This window comes from Tauraco erythrolophus, chromosome 7 (genome assembly GCF_009769465.1).
Source record: "Tauraco erythrolophus isolate bTauEry1 chromosome 7, bTauEry1.pri, whole genome shotgun sequence".
NCBI classification, from domain to species: domain Eukaryota; kingdom Metazoa; phylum Chordata; class Aves; order Musophagiformes; family Musophagidae; genus Tauraco; species Tauraco erythrolophus.
The window spans coordinates 62,590,927-62,605,830 of NC_141471.1; the positions used below are offsets into that span (position 1 = coordinate 62,590,927).

At 46.5% G+C, this 14,904-nt stretch overlaps 1 protein-coding gene across 1 annotated transcript in view; it reads left to right on the forward strand.

Annotated features, from left to right (window-relative positions):
* Window positions 1-9,104: 9,104 nt before the first annotated feature.
* TRANK1 (tetratricopeptide repeat and ankyrin repeat containing 1) overlaps window positions 9,105-14,904 on the forward strand; it is a 55,209-nt gene continuing 49,409 nt past the window's right edge. The window contains 1 exon segment of the mRNA XM_086614519.1: window positions 9,105-9,131. The gene's annotated coding sequence lies outside the window, so the exon portion shown is untranslated.

Sequence of the window (14,904 nt, forward strand, 5' to 3'; positions counted from 1 at the left end):
TGGTGGGGTCTGTTCCAAACTCCCAATTTCCATGTCGAAGCTGATGTGAATAAGCCTGTTTCTCTGTTTGGCTGCAAGTAGCCACTGAAAGACTTTTTCATATTTGCATCACAACTAGTCCAACTGGAGGTCAGCCCTGCCTCTTCGGACCCTGCAAGCTTTGTTCTGACATGTTCAAGTTTAAACTGTTGTTTTGTGTGACAATCCCTTAAAGAGGAGAAACATCAGTCACAAATTAATTGCTAAAAATAATTTACCAGAGAAGCCTGTTTGAGACATATGTATCATGGTAAAATACTTGTTAGATTTTTAGCTTTTTTTTTTTCTTTTACTAAGAGGATAAAGAACATATTATTCTGTTTTTATTAAAGCAAATTGAAAACAAATGGCCCAGAATTCATTTTGAATAATTTGGGAAGATTTAACCAGTGTATTTTGATGCCAAGGCTCAGAAGTGGTGTCAGGGCAACAGAAGTGGTGAAGAATGAATGAAAAAAGCCTGTTGGAATCTTGATGTTTTTTAAGATCCCAAAGAGGAAGGTTGATCTATTTAGCAATCAATGCTAAGAAATTTCAGAAAGCAAGAATTAGTTTCTTAGAAACACACGAAACTGAAACAGCCCCACAGTCACTAGAGAAATGTAGGGAATTTTTCCTTTGGAGACATGGAGGACCATTTAATTGAAAAGGAAAAAATAATGCAGTGGAAGAACAGCAGTCTTACCAAAATCTTTCTCACTGCTGAGAAGAGGTGGCCCAAGTGCCAGTAAACAATATGGATTTTGAGTTCTTTGATTTTTATTATAAAATCTATTTTTTTTTAAAGCAAAGATCTGTCTAGTTTGGGGTCTGATAATCTGCTATATTGCATGCCATTTTCAAATCTTCCCCATTTATTATCTGCAGCATGGACTTACTGTTCCAGCTCAAATGTATTAAGAAGCTCAGAAAACAGTTTTTAACCGATTTGCAATTTGTTAGTTACCCAGTCAAAGCCAACACTGCTTTATTTGGCTTAAACAATTAAAAGAGAGTATTAAGAAATAGTAAATTAGGTTTAAGAAATAATTGGAGCATGCGATGGTGGCACAGGGGATACAAGTAGATCCTGGGTGGCACGATGCTGTCGCCTCCTTTACAACACCACAACCCCAGACTACACCCTGTAGGATGAGGCAAGGCTACAAAAAGATCTGCTATGCTGGAGGAAGGACTGAAGAGTGGTTAAATCATTTTAAAATGTTGAAATTATTAGGGATTTAGAGTGCAGCTCAAGCAGAACAGGAGGTTAAAAGATGAGGATTGTTTGAGTGGAAAAGCCTGATTTTTTTTTTTTTTTTTTTAAGAGAAGCAAGTTGAGCAGCATTCCAATAAGTAACAGGCTTTTTTTCTACCCTACTACTTATATAAAAGGCTTTGCAAGAAACAGCTTTTTTTCATAGGGGATATTCCAGTCTCTGGCAATGTCTTCTTGTTTGCCCTTAAATAATTTTCCTTAACGTGCATTTTAATGGGAAATGGTATCTTTCACCCTTCCTACAGATTTACTGCCAAACAGCAGCAAAGTTTATGAAAATTTCTTAAAACTGTTGGCTAGAAAGAGATAACTGAAGGAATGCAAACCTTGATTCACAGCCCTCTGCTTCTTCTCAGCTTGTCTTGACAAGGCTCTGAAGTGTCCAGGCAGTCCTTTTAACCCTTTCCATTGCTAAATACAGACCTACTCATCTTGCAGTGAAATTTCATGGAGCTTTAGGAGAAGAATAAAATGCCAACACAGAATTTGTGCTGCAGAGGTTGGCTGTGTATCACTCCCCAAAGCAATAGCACTGCTGCTACTCATACGTTACTAAACCTATTTACAGAGAAGGAGCTGCTCCCAGTTAACGCAGTGCCTACCTAGAAAACCCACCCACCCACTCCTATGGCAAAAAAAAAAGCATCAGACTCATGCTCCAGTGAAATCAAATTATTCCATATATTATTCAAGACAGTTATTGTTGCTCAGCTGACACAGGATCACTTGTTGAGCTGCAGTAATTATATTCCGAGTTGGTATCTCACGGTTCAGGGCGAGGTGATGATGTGCTTCTACAAGGAGAAGACTTCCTCAAGACTACGTGTTGCATGCCTTTATACGTAGCCTCGGGCATTTTCATATTGCAAGAGGAGTTTTTGTTAGAAAATGCTGCCCCAATTAAGGTTTTTCACACTAGTTTATGGTGCATTTTTATGAGTTTTTAAAGAAAACAGGTTCTGGAAGCTCGTGATGAGAAAATAACTTTGAAGCCCGTATGCTGTGTATTTATACTCCCTCATCATACTCTGTGCGTGCAGTCCCGTCAGGTAAGGGATTATTATTACGTCCACTTTATAGGACCCCTGAGCACTCAGATGAGCAGGATGATTTGTGCAAGGTCCTGTAGGACATGCCTGATAGAATTTGGAATCAAAGTTCATTCTTTCTGTCAGTATGTTTATCATAATATCACTTCTCTACCTAGAATCATAGACTCACAGGATGGTTTGGGTTGGAAGGGACCTCAAGGATCATCTAGTTCCAACCCCCCTCCCATGGGCAGGGACACCCTCCACTACACCAGGCTGCCCAAAGCCTCATCCAACCTGGCCTTGAACACTTCCAGGGATGGGGCAGCCACAGCTTCTCTGGGCAACCTGTGCCAGTGCCTCACCACCCTCAGAGGGAAGAAATACTCTTTAAATGCAATCTCTGTACGTGAATTTGCTCTTTACTGGTTCTCAGTTGTTGTCTGTTCTTTCTTTTATATCTGACCTGGTTTAACAAGACCATCTTGTTATTGAGCTTCAGAAGCTCAATACGAGCCGGCAATGTGCTCTTGCGGCCCAGAAGGCCAACCGCATCCTGGGCTGCATCAAGAGGAGCGTGGCCAGCAGGTCAAGGGAGGTGATTCTCCCCCTCTACTCTGCCCTCGTGAGACCTCACTTGGAGTATTGCGTCCAGTTCTGGAGTCCCCAACATAAGAAGGACATGGACCAGTTGGAGAGGGTCCAGAGGAGGGCTGGAGCACCTTTCCTATGAGGACAGGCTGAAAGAGTTGGGGCTGTTCAGCCTGGAGAAGAGGAGGCTCCGGGGTGACCTTATAGCGGTCTTCCAGTACCTCAAGGGGGCCTACAAGAAAGATGGGGAGAGGCTGTTCAGGAGGGCCAGTTGTGATAGGACAAGGGGTAATGGTTTTAAAATAGAGGGAGGTAGATTCAGGTTGGATATTAGGAAAAAATTTTTTTATCATGAGAGTTGTAGAACACTGGAACAGGTTGCCCAGAGAGGTGGTGGATGCTCCATCCCTGGAGACGTTCAAGGCCAGGTTGGACGAGGCCCTGAGCAACCTGATCTAGTTGGAGATATCCCTGTTCCTTGCAGGGGGGTTGGACTAGATGACCTTTGAAGGTCCCTTCCAGCCCTAACCATTCTATGATTCTATGATTCTATGATCTTCCTGTAACAACCACTGTGGTTTGTGTTCATAGCCTGGGACCTCTGGTATTTACTTGGCTGCAGGCCAAGTGCCAATTCTTAGGGAGGGCACTGCCATAGGCAAGGAATTCTGTAATTGTCCTTTGCAAAAATAGAACATTACTTGTTCTCTCTTCTTTTCATCTGACATTAAAAACTGTCATAAGCAGAAGGTTTATGTAAATTAATCACACATTGATATGGAGGCAGCATTTTCCATGTTCCTAAAATGGCATAAAGATGGAATTTATAAGACCAAATTTATGCCAACTTTTTCTTTTCCCCATTAAAGTAACTGCATCCTTCCACAGTGTTTAGATTTTTACAAGCTATTGTTCACAACAGTGCTAGTTTTTCTGATATTCTACCCATTCTTTCCTTTGAAACAAAAAAATCTTCTGGGCTAGTCAGGAAGTATGAAACAAAAGCCCTATTTTTTCCTTCATTTTTGTAACTTATTTTCTGTGTGACTGTGGATTCTGCAGAATATAAGACCTATCTTTTCAAGGCATTCCGCGAGCTCTGGATGGTAACTTCTGTATGATGGTGTAATACTACTGCATAACACTGTATGTATTCTGTCACATTTTTTTTTTCCTCTGGGATTTAGTATATTCTGGAAGACGAGTCCTTTTGGCATAGTTTCACTTAGGGAAAGCTGAAGCTGAGCTTAAAAGTACTATATTAACTATAAGGAATCGCTATATATTCATGGAAATAAATTGTAGAATAGATATGTTTTAAATTATATACAAGTGTGCTCATCTTGAGATGTAAGAAATAAATTTTTTACAGTGATGACAGTCAATCACTGGAACAACTCCCCCAGGGCTGCAGAAGAGCCCCCACTGCTGGAGGTTTACAAGGTGCGACTGGACAGGGTGCTAAATAATCTCATTTAGGCTCCCTTTCCCACCAAAGATGGGACAAGATGATCTTTGGAGGCCCCTTCCAAGCTGGGCTCTTCTATGGCTCTGTGATTATTGCATGATAGGACTGCAGGGAAAAAATAATTGTTTTCTAGTATTTTCATTGGCAGTAAATACTGAGTGTGTTTTAAACTGATTTTTATTGTGATTACTGGATGTGGTGGTTTAACCCCACACCACGCAGGTGCTCGCTTACCCTGCCCTTCCTGCCCCCGGGGGCATGGAGGAGAGAATCCAAGGGGTAAAGGGAAGGAGGCTCGTGGGTTGAGATAAGAACAATTTAACAACTGAAATGAAATAAAATAAAAAGTAACAACAATGATGATGATGATAGAATATTCAAACAAGTGATGCACAATGCAATTGCTTACCACCCACTGACCAGCACCTTGCCCATCCCCAGCTAGTGATCCCACAATCCTGGAAGAGAGAGAGAGCTTCCCAGTCAACCCTCATCTATATACTGAGCGTGACACTGCATGATATGGAATATCCCATTGGCCAAGTTGAGGCTGAGCCCAAATAACCAGGAATTGTGGGTCCTTTGCTCTGGCCATGCTCCCTCCTGGATTGTTGTGCACCTGCACACCGGCAAAACATGAGAAGCTGAAAAGTCCTTGATATCCTAGCAACAACCAAAAACATCAGTGTGTTATCAACATTCTTCCCATACCGAATCCCATACTAAACCCAAAACACAGTGCTATTCTAGCTACTGAGAAGAAAATTAACTCTATCCCAGCTGAAACCAGGACAATAGAGAATGAAAAAGTCCCATCTTGATTTTGCTCTTTAACACCTTCCAAGAATGGACAAGATCCATATGCTGAAGTTTCAATACCTTAGCCTTTTCTTCAGTAGATCAACTAGCTCTTGAGGGACACCTGAGTCTTGGGCCAAGAGCTCTCCAATGACCTCTACATTCCTGAACTTTCTAAGGTAAAATAAATAAATTAAAAAAAAAAAGTGCTGAGACCTGAGTGGGAACATATGTGAGTTAGTTGTCCTGGTTAGCCTGCGCAGACTCTTGACTGATATCCTGATGCACAAACATCTCCTGGCCTTTGGGCACCTCTTCCTAGGGGCATTCCTCTTCCTCTCTGTCACCAAGCCTGTCACCTCTGTTTCTCATGAAGTAAGGCTCAATGCCACTCTCTTGCTAAAATCCCATCCAGTTCTTGCTGTTGTAGATGGACATGTTCTTTGCTGATGAAAGCTTCACCTTCGTGCTCCAAAGCGGCTGATGGCCCATTGCTACTGTTATTTTCATGGCTGGCTTCATGCAATCTTACTTATCTCAGGGGTTTTGGGATTCCTGTATCACACCATCCGTAGGCAAGCTGCACCTCATTAGAACTTACTGCTGTGGAAGGACAGGGACATGGATCTGAAGTTATTGGCTTGAAATTACCTGAACTAGAACTGGGCCAAATTTATGGATTTACTTCAAAACAAAAGAGTACAAAAGTATGTATCTTTGGTATTTGATTATTACCGGTTTCTCCCAGGATGACTCATCTCTGATGACTAGCCCTGTGTTTTTGTTTGTTCTTTTGCTGCCAGCTGCTGGTCGCCCTTTCTCTGGATTCCTTCAGGCACTCACCATCCCAGCCTGTACCAGTGAGCCTCAGGGAATGCCTTTTCCAAAACCTTCATCTTCTTCGTTCTCCACCTTTCTCTCTTTCCTCCTTTGCCCTCACTCCCGCTTGCTCAGCTGTGTTGCCTCCAAAACAAACAGGTTAAGAGGACAGGTGCAGAAGGAGCACATCTCTTCACCTTGGTCACACCTATTGCTCTCCCTACCTGTTCTCCATTGCTCACTCAGCTCAGTTTCTGCCTCTTGTAAGACGTTGGAACCGCGCTCACAGGAGTCACTGCACTTCACGTAAACAGTCTTGAAGGGGCTGGGGTTATTCCAAGTTTTTTAGCAGCCAAAAAAGGAGACTGTAAAGGAAGGTAACCACTTGTGTGGTACTAAATGAGTTTTATGCTTCTGCAGCTTTAATGCTGCTGTCAATAGTCAGGCTGAGCTAAAAGACGTCCCTAGAGCAGCCCTTCCGTGCACAACAAGCCTTGTGCTGGTGGCAAACACAGGAGGAACAAACCCCTGTGTGTTGCAAAGAGCACTGCTAAGTGTCCGTGGATCGCCGACAACCGCTTGGACCAGGATACAGTCCTCTTCCTGGAGGGCTATAAGGTGCCCTGATAGACATTCCGGTGGTTTACAAGTATACTAGCCTGTGTGATGCTGACATGGGCACAGTTAAGCAGCCAGGCTTTAAGGAAGGTCCCTGACCTCAAGAAATAAAACTAGGGTAAACAGAAGTTCATCACCAATATTACTACATCAGTTTCGAGATACGCTTAAAGTCGAACAAACATCCTGAAATAATGACTCTGGTAGAAGCTGCAGCTCAGATACCTCCACAAAACCACACCTACACCGCAGACTTTTGCCCTCATAGTTGTAATAGCTGCAGACATCTTTTATGGCCAGTGTATTTTTGTTGACTAACTCTCTCACATGGGGCAGTTACACCACAAAAAACATGTTTTTCCATGTACAGTGTCACAGAGCTGTAAGGGCCAGCGGCTTCCTAAGAGATGGAGAGACATGGGACATGGATCCCCAGAGGGACTGGCTGGGCAGGTGCTTCCTCAGGAAGGGTCCATCCCACCACCCCCAGTGAGGGAGCTGGGCAAGCTAGGGGGCAGAATCCCCTCCCTTGACCTGCTGCCCACGCTGCTTTGGATGCAGCCCAGGACACGGTTGGCTTTCTGGGCTGCCAGCGCATGGTGCTGGCTCATGTTGAACTCTCACCAGCACCCCCAAGTCCTTCTCCTCAGGGCTGCTCTCAACCCATTCTCCACCCAGCCTGTACTTGTGCTTGGGATTGCACCGACTCACGTGCAGGACTTTGCACTTGACCTTGTTGAACTTCATGAGGTTCACACAGGCCCACCTCTCCAGCCTGTCCAGGTCCCTCTGGATGGCATCCCTTCCCTCCAGCGTGTCGACCACACTGCACAGCTTGGTGTCGTCAGCAAACTTGCTGAGGGTGCATCACCAGGAGCTCTGACACGTGGGTTCATGTGTGGAGTGACAAGGATATTGAGTGATCCCTTGGAAATGTACCCACACCGACGCCTTTACTCCACATTGCAATGGAAGGGCTGTAGGAGCTGGGTAGAAAGGGCTTTATTTTATGTTGCCTTGGTGGCCTTCACCAGCACCTCCTCCCAGTGCTCCTTCTTCTGTGACGAAGCACTCTGTTACCAGCCAGTAGTCCTGACCGCTTACCTGTGCTGGTGCCCGGGTGCCATGACGTGCGGCGCTGCCTCCCTGCCCCCGGCGGGTCCACCCTTTCCAGTTTCTGTTCCTTCTCCCCTCGTTCAGCACCAGGAAATGCAATCATTGGCAGGCTCAGGAATTCACACATTGGCAGGGACGCAGCTTTTGGAAGCTGCGTGAGAAGGAAACGCCCCACTCCACGCCAGCGAAAAGTTTACAAGCTGCCAGCCTTGTTTTTACAACTGATTTAAAAAAAAAAAAAAACCAAAACCAAACAACAACAACAAAAAACCCACACAAAACCAAACCCCACCAAGTTTCGTTTTCTGCCTCGCGACTGGTTTGAGAAACACACCCGTGTTGAGGTCAGAGTCCCTCCGGAGCCAAAAAGCAAAGTGTTGGCCACTGTCTGCACCACGACTGGGATGGGCTGGTCCTTGGTGCCACCAGCGCTGGGGTGAAGCACCCCTCCATCACCACGGCAGGGAATTCCAAGGTGGCGTGCAGTACCGGGTACGCTGGGTTCCATCAGCCGCTGGTTCCTCTCAACCTTTGTTCCATCCATGCCGGAACTTTTGCCAGAGTGAGAACTGCAAAATCCCACCTGCCGCCTTGCACAGACACTGCTCTGAAGCAAAAGCTGCGGCTGTACTCTTGGCTGCTTTCCCAAAAAGTGCTTTTCTCCAGTATTTTGATACTGGAGCAATAAAAACACCCACGCTAAGGTTAGCAGCACTTTGTTTCTCCAGTCCCTGGCTGGGCAGCAGGATGATTCCTGTGGAAACTCAGTGTGGAAGATGGAAGTTTAGCAGAAACTCGTTTTTACGTGAGGAAGGTGCGCAGGCTGGGACGCTCGATGACAGAGAAAAACCCCGATTAAAAATGGTGGTTCACAGAAAGGCGAATGATTGAACAATCTCTCATAGAGCATTAATCTGCGGCTTATTGATCCGCTTTTCTCAGCGGGAAGAGGCAACGGAGAATGACGGAATTAGGAAACAGTGGCATTACAACGGGGGAAGCCTTGGCTGCAGGGGTTTTCCTTACACCGCGGAGGAAGAGCAAAGCAGGAGCTGCTTTCTCGGAGCAGGGGAAATCAGGGGTGAAGGGGTGACGGAGGCCGCCGATTTAGCTGCAGACGCTGCTACGTCATTTTTAAGAAGCGACATCTGCGCACCGTGCCGGTGCCCGAAGGCGCTCTTGGCGCACGGACGCTCCGGCGGGCGGGGGGGGGGGGGGGGATGGGGGGAGGATGGGGGTGTTCCCGCGGGCGTTCCCGGTTTCGATTCCTCGCGCGTGTCCTGCATCCCTCCCGCGGTGACGCGGCGGGGGGCGGGGCGGAGCGGGGCGTCTGTATATAGGGGCGGCGGCGCACGGCCTGGGGGGGGGTCGGTGCGCGGCGGCGGGCCGGCAGGTAGGTGCGCGGTAGCGCAGCGACCACCCTCTCCTTTCTTTCTCTCCCCCGGGTGTGTGCGGGGGGCACCGGCCGCCCTGCGACCGCCCCTGTGCGGGATTTGGGGATGGCATCTTCCCGCCGCGGCGGGAGCTTCCCGCCCTGCGCGGCTCTGCCTGCGCTGCGCGACTCCGCGCTCGGGCGCTGCGCGGTTCTGCGTGCTGCGCAACGGCAGCAGTTGCCCCTCACGGGTGGGCTCCCACCCGGGTCGAGCTGGCGTGAGCTTCCTGGGTGCTTAAGCGGGAGGTTCCTGCAGCTCAAGGCCCCGGGGGAGGGGGGGGGGGGGGGTGCGGGGTTTGGGGTGCGGCGAGGGTGGCCGTGCTTGTTGGGAAGCCTGCCAGGGAATGTGCGGAGTGGTTGAAGGAGGAAAAGAAAGTGCGTCCCTGCTCCTGCTCCTGCTCCTGCCGGGCAGCGGGGAGGGGGTGCTGGCGCGGTGCGTTTTGCGCGGAGGAGCTGGGGGAGACGGGGCGATGGAGGAAAGAAGAAAGAGAAGCGCTTCGGCACAGCCCCGGGCTCGGCGTTGGCTGCAGGGGGGATTTTGGATTCTTTCCCCGAAAAGCGAAACGCTTGGAGGAGGTCGTGGAGTGGTCACTTAAGAAAACAGGCTGCTGCCTTTGGAAAGGTGGTCCAGCACAGCTTCGGGGAAAGAAAAAGCAGAAGGATCTCTCATCGATCTTGGTGGGTTTTGCTCAGTTTACAGAAAATGAACTTCAGGTTGATAGAGCAGGTTTATTGCGAATGGGAAGAGGCTTTGCCTTCCCATGGAAACATGCAAAAGGGAGTGTTTCCTACCAGCGTTTTTACCATCACGCAGTTAAACTTGTTGAGTGTTGGCTGTGAACTGTGTGCAAGCTTGAAAACCTCGCTGTTAGAAGAACCTGGTTGTTTTGTGGTGGGTTGGGTTTTTTTTTTCTCCATGTGGGATATCATCTCGAGCTGATCTATCCAAAGGAAATCCTGAGGCTGTTTGTTGCCGTTGCTTTCTTACCCGGTCAGCTCTGTTTGAGGACAGGAACATTGCAAAGCTGAGCAAACAACAGCAGTGTAAACACCTCCCTCCCTCTTGGACCGAGTTAGGTCTTGTATGGCTGAGCTGGACTGGGAATTTCAAGACTTCTTGTTTCAGAGGATAAGAAGTGGGATTAACTGTTTCCACAGTTTTCTGAGGTGTGGGGTTTGGTTTTTTTTTTTTCATTTTGTAAAACAGTAATGACACTGTGTAGATGGAATACAGAACATGGTTTTGCATCAGTTTTTCTGTATACAAAATGGGAGATGCAAGTCCTTAGTTTATTAAAAAAGTGCTGCTGGAAATCATAAATATACGTATGTATACTCAGTTTTTTTCTTGAAAATGCAACTCCAGGCTTGCCTTAACCATGTGTTCTCTTAGGTATAACTTGTTACTGGTAGTTTACAAAGAGGAGGGTATCATTTGAAACCGAAAGCAAAAAAGTCTGGTTTGTTTGTTTTAGCAAAACAGGATGTGCTGGGGAACAAGGCCAAACCTGTCACTGGGGCAAGCTGAGAAGCAGCCTGCAACCAAAGGTAGTCCACGTGTGCTTGGCGTGAGTTCAGCTCGCCAGGAAAGGAGGAAGGATTTTCCAAGATTCCACCTTAAATCCAGGATGATGTGTCTTGGCCTTATGTGAGGACCTCTGTTGCCAAATTAATCAGCAACGTGTTGATGTCTTACCTATAAACTGAGCGCGCTGCGATTCTTCATCTTCAGTAGTGTTCTTTTTTCCTTGTAGTTTTTCCAAGGGACTTGGCAAAACGGAGTGTAATGTCCATGACACGAAGATACCTTAAATGATTAAGGACAGCCTCAGGATGTCTCGAGTGGCTTGTAGAAGCCAGTCTGTCAGGTTTCTGTTGCTCTGTTCGTGGAGGTAGAACTCTGGTTCACAGGGAGTGCTTGTGGTATAGAGCAGGTACAGAGCTGGTGTCCTGGGCTGTGTGCACCCATCTCGTTTCCAGGGATAGGAATTGGGAAGTGTTGCGTTCTTCTTGGTGACATGCTTTTGATTTCTGTTTCCTTGCTGTGTTGCATCCTGGCCTGATAACCTTTCCCGTGTGCAAGTCAACTACGAATCCCTACTCTAGAAGATTTATTTATAATGTTTTAGTAGGGTCCTTATCTTGAGATTTTGCTTGAATTACTGTGAGTCAGCAAGGCTGACCCACTACTTCTGTCTGTGTCCAGGTCCTGTTTCTGTGGTCTTGGTTGCTGGTCATGCATCTGAAGAGGAACTGAGCTGCTAAGCAGTGTCAGCTGTGTGAGTTTGGTACATGGCTAGCTGTAGATGTCAGGCAGCTGGGCTTAGCTGTTAGTAATTGTTTTATAACTTCAGGTTATAAGTTTGCATAAGTAGAAAGCAACATACAGTGGTAATCTGGAGAAGGAGGACTTCGGGAGGCCAGCCCTGCCCAGAGCAGGGTCCTAGGTCAAAGCTGGAGTTTTCTTGTGTTTGTATTCTGCTCGCTCCCCTTGTTTTGCACAGACCTTGTGCACATGCATCTGTTGGGGGTTAACCTGGCCAGCAGCTAAACACCAGGCAGCCACTCGCTCACCCTCCTCCACCTTGAGGAAATGCAGAAGAGAATTAAAGGGGAAAAGAGAAAGACTCGTGGGTTGGATTAAGAACAATGTATTATTATTAATAATAATTTGGAATTAACAGTGATAAAATAATAATAATAAATTAATATATATGTCTAAAGTATTATAATAATTTATACAAACAAGTGATGCACAGTAATTGCTCACCATCTGGTGACCAATCCCATCCTGACAAGCAGCCCCAAAACAGGTAAGTCCCAACACTGCAGTCCTGGACAAGTGAGGGGCCGAGAGGGGGAGAGAGTGTCCCACAGAAGAGAATTCCAAACTTCCAGTCAGCCCTCATCTGTGTACTGGGCATGACATTGCATGATACGGAATACTCCATCGGTCAATTTGGCCCTCAATCCTAAGTGTACATTCAAATCATAAGCTAGAAGTTGTGGACCCTCTGTCCCGGCTGTGCTCCCCCCAGCCTGTTGTGCCTCTGCACAGTGGCAAGAACACGAAAAGCTGAAAGGTCCTTGATGTCTCAGTACCGGTGATAGGCATCAGTGTGTTATTGACATTCTTCTCGTAACAAATCCCATACTAAATCCAAAACACAGAGCTCTTCTGGCTGCTAAGAAGAAAAACTAACTGTCCCAGTTGAAACCAAGGCAACATCTCTTCTTTATCTGGTTTGTACATAGCATTTGAGATATTAACAGGGTATTAACAGGCCATTGAGATATCTGTGATAGTCATATCCTGGGTTTGCCCGACGTTGATGAGGATGTCTGTCTTGTTTGCGACAATGTCTGTGCCCTGTAATCATCGGTTTACTGCAGAGCAAGGGGAAAGCTTGGTATGAAATGAAGAGCAGCGTAGGACGTTCCGTCTCCTGTGGGGCACCAGTAGAGATTTAGTATCTCTTGGAAGCACAGCCAGAACTGAGAAGTCTCACAGCTGACTTTTAAAACACAAACATTGCACTTGCACACTAGAAGACCCAGTGCAAGTACAAATCCCGTCTCAAGAGTGAGATGTGCTTTGCGCTGGCAAGATGCGCTGATTCAGCGTGGTACTGCACTGGTGGAGCTACGCAAAGGTAGGCTGAGTCCCCCTGCTACTAGTTCTGGCTGAACGCTTAGGAGGGAAGGGTACCTGGAGAAGCAAAACTCTGGAAGCGGTGTTTAGGGTTGTTTTTTTCCAGTTGTGGAGGTTGTTTTCAGATCTCCAGACTGGAACAACCTGATTAAGTTTTCTCTCTATTTGTTTGGCTAGGAAGTAGTTTTCTTTTGTCCTTCTAGAGGCAGACACAGCTACCGAGATGCACGCTGTCTTCATCTCCAGAGTACTGCCATGCACGGGACGCTGGCATAGGGCCCAGAAGCAGTAAAGAAACTTCATTTGGTCCAATTTGTGCTAGGTTCAGGGCAACGTACTCTGATAAGAAGCTATCATTATGCTGCTCTGCTTGCCCTAATCGGTTTCAAATTTGCTGTAGAATCTCATTCTTCGTTTTCAAAGTGGTGCTGGCTTTTATGGGGAGCAAAGGGTCTTTTGGCACTTCCAAGCTCTGGTACAAATCTGGCAAGGTGACTTGGTACAGAGATGGGGTTTTTTGTTTCATAGGTAGAGTGAAAATCTGTCTAATGATAGGCTGTCCCTATCTATCTGAATCTGTCCCTAACAATAGGGATGTCTAATGAGAAGCTAAGTGATCAGCTTTTATTTGAGTTGACCAGCTTCTCCAAGATGAGCTGACATGTTTTTATGAGGGCTGAACATGTTCTTCATGAGATACTGGCTGAACATTTGGTTAAAATGTTCAGATAATCACAAATACCGCTATGGCTTTTTCCAGACTAAACAGATCTGTGAGGATGGCCATGTCTAAATCTCGACTTCTTTCCTCTCTTCTGCATGAGATTTATCTAAATATGTCTACTTAATGGCTCGGTCAGTTATAGCCTGTTCATCTTGATGGCAGAACTTGTGTTTTTGTCTCTGCTGTTTCTCCAAGACCTCCTCTGAAAGTACGGGTGATTCGAAAAATTGTTATTTGCCATTTCAGCATTTGATGGAAAAGCAAAGCTCCTGAATGTACTTTTTTTTTCCTTGCTTTTCACTGGCAGGGTTATGCTTACATGCATTCAAAGGAGGCTGTTTTCTGTAAACATGTCTTTGGTAGCTGCTGTTGTTGTCAGGAAAGCAAATAAAACCAGCAGCAGGCAGAGCATTGCCCCTTTATGGCCTGCCAGAGCCTTCTCATCCTCTATTTTTCCTCTCTTTTGTGGGGCTGCCCTCGCATTCACGTACATCTATACCAGGACATACTGAAAGTGTCATTCAGAAGACCCATATTCATTGTCCTTTTGCTGGGTGACTGCAGGACCACCTGGACAGGCGGTGCCAGTGGTGGGCACATGGCTGGAGGGGTGCCATGGATGGAGCAGGTCAGGGTGACATGGCACTTCCTTCTTGGTGGCACCATGCTCTTGGAGCCAGTGTGGTTTTGTTGGACAAGAGCTAATGAGAGCCTGGAGGTTTCCTGATGAGAAAATGTGACTTATTTGAGTGCTGATGAAATGTATTCATCTGTCACTCAGCCACAGTTCAGGTGTGTTGTTGGACTTTTTATCCCCCTACATGTTGCACATTGGTAATATCTGCTGGTTTCGGCTGGGAGAGAGTTAATTTTCTTCCTGCTAGCTGGTATAGTGCTGTGTTTTGGATTTGGGATGAGAATAATGTTGATAACACACTGATGTTAGTTTTTGCTGAGCAATGCGTTCGCTATGTCAAGGACTTGTCAGCTTTCATACTGCTCTGCCAGCAAGGAGGCTGGGGGTGCAGAAGAAGCTGAGAGGGGGGACAGCCAGGACAGGTGACCCAAACTGGCCAGAAGGGTATTCCATACCACATGATGTCATGCTCAGTATGTAAACTGGGGGGAGCTGGGCACAGGTGAGCAGCTGCTGCTCTGGAATTGGCTAGGCATTGGTGAGTGGGTGGTGAGCAGTTGCATTGTGCATCACTTGTTTTATATCTTCTTTTATCTTTATTTTTTTCCTTCCTTTTTCTGTCCTATTAAATTGTCTTTATCTTAACCCACCAGTTTTACCTTTTTTCTTTTTTCAATTCTCTCCCCCATCCCACTGGGAGGGAGGGAGCGAATGGCTGTGT